We start from the raw sequence: 6,805 nt of genomic DNA, 5'->3' as shown, positions 1-6,805 counted from the left end.
TCTGAATGTTGTATGGGGGAAGTTTTATGTTCAGAAAACCCTGAAGAGCCCTTTTATACAAGTATCATAAAATGACATATGACTATGTGTGCTATAATCCTCCAAGGTGGGAAAGGATATTATGTTATTCTCTGTTCCAAGCACTGTAAAGGTATCTTCAAAAAACTCTGTAGTTATCTGCTAGAATTGCTAAGAAACAAAAGCTATTGCCTTGCTTTTACTTCATTACTAACTGCCTTCAGTAAGATTGGTTTAAATGTATGCTAGTTCATTGCTGAAAACAGCATATTTCATCTTGTATTTTCTTGTAGAGAACACACACAGAAACCTGTTAGTGACTGAGTTAACAACCTTAGATTAGATTTTAACTACTTTTGTACAAGTATTAACTGTGTATTTAAATTAAATTGTTTAACACACAACCTGTACCATCACCACCTAATAAACAGAATTACTTTAATATAGTGAATTATAAGCTAGCCTAAGCATGAAAAGTACATGAAGTTAATTTGGTTATCTACTGATGCTAAAAGTAAATCAAATTGCCTCTAAGTTAAATTTTACCATAACAGTGTATTTCAAATTTGGTATATCTTCCCTGTTTTCTGATTGTGGGACTACTCTAGAGTAATCAGATTTTTTTTTTTTTTTTAGGAATACTTCAGGCAAACAAATATTTAATATTAAGAAGTACTGTACTCAATTCCCACCATGCTATTTAGCAGTGCCTGATTAAGAGAAAATTAATTCACGTTAGACTGCAAATTGCTATCTGCTATTATCTCACTCCTTAGTTATTGTGGTAATTTATCAGCATCAACGGAGCTAAATCATACAAAAGAAATGAAAGGAGGCTTGTGCAGGGCGTGAAAATGAGTCTGGTGCCATACCTTGTTCGCTGGCTCACACACTGTCCCGCACTGTGGCAGTTGCAGTCGTGCACCAGGCCTTGAAGTGCTGGACACAGTGCTTCTACTCCATGTCTCTAGGTGGAGGCTCGGTGGAAGGTCCTGCTCCTGGCGCAGGCTCTGCAGGGTGCAGGCAGTGGAAGAGCGCTCGTTCTGCTGGAGGGCTCGCTCTCCTTATCACCTCACTTACCTGTGCTCTACGTATTCCTTGACCACGGCCTTGAATATAGGAGGACAGGTGAAATAAAATGAAATTCTGGCATTTAGTCAGTCTGATTCTAAGTTTAAAGGATTCATTTTATCTTTCCAAAGAAAGCCTGTCTCTGCAGCTGGGTGTTACCTTGACTTTCTCCCTTGCTGTAGTAGGACCATTTGTCCCTGGGTGACACTGATGCCCCAGATGGCCTCAACATCCCCAACAGACAGGTCGCCCTTCATATTTTGGCCCATTGCTCTTCACGAAGGCCGGTTGCCCTTCATTTTTTTTTTGCGTCTCAGCTGCTATTTCACAGCACTGACTTTACACGAGAGGGAAAGCCTTGATTTCCAATGGTCGGGCAAGAAAAACCTTCATGCTCTACAGTGCAAAGACTTGAAGTGGCTCGAGTTCTGTGGCGGAAAGAGTGCGGAGGCTGAGCGGAGGCTGCGCCGTGCGCCCTGCAAGGCCGGCAGGGGGCACTGCAGTAGCGGAGGGGCGCGGAGGGGCGCGGATTGCCGGGGAGGTGTCGGTTCAGAAAGGGAAAGGGGGATGGAGAGAGGGGAGGAGGGACCTTAACGCTTCGTCCTGCGGAGGGGGCTCGCAGGCAGCGCTAAGCCGTGATTGAGTTAGCCTTGGGAATCAGGCTGCCCCCAGGATAAACTGCGGAGAGCAGGGTTCTCCTTATTTTTTCGAGGCAGGAAGGAAAGCGGTTAATATTAAATGCGGGTTACGTTCAGACGCCACCACCAGAATCTCAATACTCCTACGGCAGCAACATGACACCAGAGGGAGAAATGCACGGCTCTGGATGGCTCTCTCCATCACCCGGGTCTTCACTAGATCAGACCTTACTTACATCCATTTTTCATGTGTTACGTCACCACCGTCATTTGCTGCTACTACAATTTAGAAGGCGGCAAGGTTCCATGTCTTTGGAAGGCTCCATCTATTCCAAAGAAAGTTCAATCTCTTTCCAAGCTTTAGGAAAAATTTTAAAGCCTACACTGAGAGACTGGCAGTGGCACCTTTGTGTACATATTTACTGCATTTCTTTTGCTATGGAACAGTATAATATTTATAACAGATCTTTGGTATCTATTTTCAAGAAAGAAAATGTAAGTGAGTTGTGGTGGGCCCAATGCCTTGATGCAGGAATGACCAGCTCAGGTTTGTAATCCTACAAAGAGTTTAAATGAGCACTTCAGGTCGCTCAGTACACAAGGTATTTAAAAGTCCTCCCCGCTCTCTACCTGTGCAAGGGTCAGTCTCGGCTGCGGCTCATTCTGGCTCACATACAAGCAGGCGAAGATAGACTTTCCTCTGCTCCCTGCTCGGCTCCCTGAGATCCTGCGAAGCTGTGGGTATTGCAGAGGAAATATAAACAAGAAGCGATGATGAGCAGAAATTATAAGCCTGCATAGATATTATAATGTAAACCTGCATAAACACACAGATGTGCGTATGAGTGCATATGCAGATGTATGTATACGGATATCACAAAGCAAAAAATGAGAGCTGCTATGCGGCATGGCAGGAGCATTAGGAGAGACTTAACCCCCAATTCACTGTGTTGGAGGGAAGGGATGGAGAATCTGATGGGCCTCCTCTGTCAGCTGGACCTTGCAAGGACAAGTACAAAGCGAGACAGAGGCAAAAGGCCGGGAAAAGGGCAGAGACTGTCCCCTTCATACCTTTGCAGAGAAGGTGACAAGTCTGATCTACACTTTAACCTCTGAAATAATAATAATTTAAAAAAATAATAATAAATGCAAAACAAATGCACAAAAAGCAACACCACGCAAAACACTGCGATCACTGCTCTTTGCTGAGTGCAAGAAGAGAGAAGGCGAAGACCCCCGCACCAGGTGGGGGTGAACAGTACGGCTGTCATTATTGTCCTTGTCCTTATCACTGTTGTTTAGTTGTGTTGCCTTATTTAGTCTCCGAGAGCATCCCCCGCTCTTGCCGGCTGTGACCGCTGTTCGATAGCGGGCAGTGCAGAATGAGGCCCGCCGGGGTGCCGTGCGCCGCCTGGCGATGGCCGCTGCCGGGAGCGGGGCCGGAGCCCCTGCAGGACCCCCTCCAAGCCCCCCTGCTTTAGGCAGGGGGCGGCGGGGGGCTTTGCCGGGAGGGATGCTGTGCGCTGCGCGGCGGGGGACACCCCGTCGGGGCTTGGGCTCTGCACGGCGCACAAGGAGAGACGGAGGCCGAGCCTCTTCTCAGCCCTTTCCACACCCCTGCCCTGCCTGCAACCATCCCTTCTACATCTCAGCCCAGTTTGGGATTTTTCCTCCGTGCTTTCCCCCGGCCCCGAGCCGCGCCGTGCGGCCGGGCCAGCACCAGGGACAGCGCCGGCCCCGGCCTCCCTCCTTTCCTTTGTTCCTCCACCGGCGAGGCCCCGCGGAACAAAGGAGGCCGCCGCCGCTGCCTCCGAAGCCCCGGCCTCTCCCCTCCTCGCCCCGCACCCCCTGCTCACCGCACCGACGTGGCCCCCGCCACCTCCTCCTCCTCCTCCACCACAGCCTCATCTCCGCTGCCCCGGCCTCGCATGCACCTGCCCCGCTGCTGGCGTGTGCCCCCCTCTCCCTCCGCTCTCCCTTTCACCCCCAAGCCTCCTCCGGCCTCCCCCCACCCCTTTGCCCCGCTGCCTCCCCCCGCTCCGCACCCGTGAGCCGCACAGCACCGCTCCGCTCACCAAGCCGCACACCGCTCCGCTCTCCCCGCCGCACCGCTGCCCTCCTGCAGCGCTCTGCTTCCAGCCTCACCCCCCCTTCTCCGCTCCCCCCTACCCCTCCCCTTCTTTTTTACCCCCTCCCCGGTGCACAAAACGCGCCCCCCCCCCCCGACCCCCGAACGATCGTGCCGCGGAGACCCCCGAAAGGAGGAGCCACCGCCGAGCCCGCAGCGCTCCTGCCACCGGCTGGGCGATGCGCAAAGAACAATTCCTCGCGATGATCATAGCAGAAAATGTATTTATTTCCCAGTCGTCGACTTTACATGATTTTAAGCCCAGGAAAGCGAGAGGTCGAGTCACCGCCACCTCGAAAGACACCGCTGCCACCGCACGGCTCCCGCACCGCCCCACGTCCCCGTTACCTGCTGCTGACAGCTGCCATCCCCTGGCAGCGGTCCCCTCCTCTCCACGGGGCTCAGCCGTCCCGGCCTCGAGTCCTATTCAGTGGCGCTTTCCGTAGGTGAGTACAGAACGTCGAGCCCTTTATTGCTTTTTTTTCTCTCCTTTCTGGTGTGTCACTTAGCGCTACTCTTTTTATTCGTGGTGCTATGCTATGTTCGGGCGAGAGCTTTAATGCCGCCTGGAGGATCCGCTCTTGGCATTCACCGCGTGCCTTAATTGTATGACATTAAATCAAGGTCCGCTGTGAACACGGAGAGTCAGAGCCTTGGAGCGTTCCCGCTCGCTCTCTCTGGAAACAGAACAGCAACCGATCCCCGAAAAAAAAAATATATATATATAAAAAAATATATGTATAATTCCCCTCCGCCCTAGTCCCATCCTGGCCTGGGCTGGACGTAATTCATGCTCGAATTTTTCTACTGGCCCATCTGTTGTTTGCAAAGCCCGGAAAGCTGTTACATATGCACTTAATGGCTTAAAAAAAAAAAAAAAAAAAAAAAAAAAAGAAATTAAGCGTGCGCTTATAACGCACTTCCAGGCGACTGCTTTAATTTCGCCAGCGTCTTCGCGTGATTTGAAACGCAGGAGTTGGCTCTCCCCGTCTCGACGTCTCTGGTTTGGCATCCCTGCCCGGGAGGGACCGTGTCCCTGCTCCTGCGGCTCGGCTGGAGCCCGGGCCGTGGGACTCGCACCCCCGGAGCATCTCCGCTCCCCTCGGCCGGGTGTCGGCGGTGAAAAATGAAAGGACGGGACATGTCATCTTTCTTTGTAAAGCGAAAAAAAAAAAAAAATCAACTCACTCGCACCTGCCCCTTTCCCGGGAGGGTCTGGGCAGCCCATCTGGCCTGCCTACGCTGAACTGTGCGAGCGATGAAATGAGGGGTGAAGTCATTACAATAAAAAAAATAATAATTAAAAAAAGCCTAAGGTAATTGTTATTATTATTATGATCACGGTTGTTGCCGTCTTTCACCGCTCAGGACGGGGACCCTTCTGTTTTGGTGCCGATGGCACGCCGGGGAAGAGCTGGGGGGCGGCCGGGCACCGCGCATCGCCCTGCGGGCTCGACCCGGGCTGGACCCCACGACCCGTGCGGGCTGACCTCGACTGCTGCCTCCGAGCCTGGCCCGGGAGAGGGAGAGGAGAAGAGAGGAGAGGAGAGAAGGCGAAGCGGGTGTGCTGCGGCTGGGCTCCGGCGGCGAGCTGGGTTTCCCCGAGACTTTTCGGCGGCTTTGCCCGGGCATCCGGGGGGCAAGCCGAGCAGGCGGCTCTGGCACCCCTCGGCACCGCAGCTCCTGCGTGCGACCGCCTGGAAAAGAGACAAAGCGAGAGAATTAGAAAGGCAGGCGGGGAGGGACGGGCGCCGGGAGCCCGCACGCCGCGCGGTTGCCAATGACAAAAGGGAGAGAGGGGGGAGTCAGAGCAGGGGAAGGGCGGGGAGGGAAGGGGAAGGGGAGGAAGGAAAGGAAGGCAAGGGAAGGCAAGGGAAGAGAAGGGGGGCCACACGGGTTGACGCGGAACTGGTGCCGGCCAGACCCCAGCCTCCCGGGCTGCCCGCTCGGCGGCCGAGCGGGGTCAGGCGAAACGCCCATCACCGGGGCGTCTGTGGGAAGCGACCAGGCGGGGGGGACCACAAAGGGCAAGCGCCCTGCCCGCCGCTGCAAAAACATCCCCGGACAGGGAAAAAAAAAAAAAAAATCTTAAAAAATGGAAGAACATGGATGAGAGAAAAAAAAAAAACACCCCAGCTTCTTTTCTCGGTTTGAGGAGCGTACGAGAGCAGACAGCAAAATCCATGGGGAGAAATCCGAGCACCCAAATAAAAGGAAGACTTATGACCCCGCTCTGAGTATTAAAAAATAGTAATTAAAAAAAAATAAATAAAAAAAGAAAGAAAATGGCCAAACCTGCCGAAGGCTGGCTGCTCCTCCGCCCAGCCGGAGCCGCAGAGCGCAGAGAGGAGGAGAGCCCCGCGAGCTGCTTTCGGGGGTACGAAGCGGTCCGTTCTCTCCCCCTCGCTTGCTGCTCCAGAATTAGGGATTAATGCCTCTCCAGCCAAACAAATAAGGCATCTGCCTTCAGTACAAGAGGATTACACGGGGCTGCTGACGTCACCAGCCAGGCAGATGTTGGCTCCCAAAGTCCCGATCATCTCCCGTGTCCTTGAAACCCGGCGCAATCCCAGCCCCGCGCAGCCCGGCCGGGTCCCTGCAAGGTCGAGGGGGACCCGCTCGGAGGGGACCCCACCGAGCCGCTCTCTCCCCAAACGTCCTCTCGCATGGTGGGGAGAGAAAGGTGTGAAAAGCCTAGCCCGGCAGAAAGTTCAACCCTCCCCCTTCCCTCCGGCTCCTCTCCCTCCCCCCCCCCACTCCGCCTTCCTCCCACCTCCCCAACCTCAATGTCACATGAATCTGTACAGTCATAGCGAGGAAGAGGAGCCCGCTGCCAGGCTCAGCCCAGAGGCCACCCTCCCTCCCCGCACGGCGACCGCCCCCCCTTCACTGCGGCACCGCCGCGTCCCCCCTCCGGCGCCCCCAGGCCGCCCCCGGTCCCACCCCAGCC

General features: G+C 54.0%; 1 long non-coding RNA gene across 1 annotated transcript; it reads right to left on the bottom strand.

Moving 5' to 3' along the window:
• Window positions 1–4,065: 4,065 nt before the first annotated feature.
• LOC137851818 (uncharacterized) lies at window positions 4,066–6,549 on the bottom strand. Its single transcript, XR_011093499.1, has 2 exons — window positions 6,151–6,549; window positions 4,066–5,552 (listed from the first exon to the last, which is right to left on the bottom strand). It is a non-coding gene; the product is annotated as an uncharacterized lncRNA (long non-coding RNA).
• Window positions 6,550–6,805: the final 256 nt, after the last annotated feature.

The sequence above is a fragment of the Anas acuta genome, chromosome 2, assembly GCF_963932015.1.
Source record: "Anas acuta chromosome 2, bAnaAcu1.1, whole genome shotgun sequence".
In the NCBI taxonomy this organism is placed as follows: domain Eukaryota; kingdom Metazoa; phylum Chordata; class Aves; order Anseriformes; family Anatidae; genus Anas; species Anas acuta.
The sequence above is the reverse complement of the archived record's forward strand: the minus strand, read 5'-3'. Positions and strand labels throughout refer to the sequence as shown.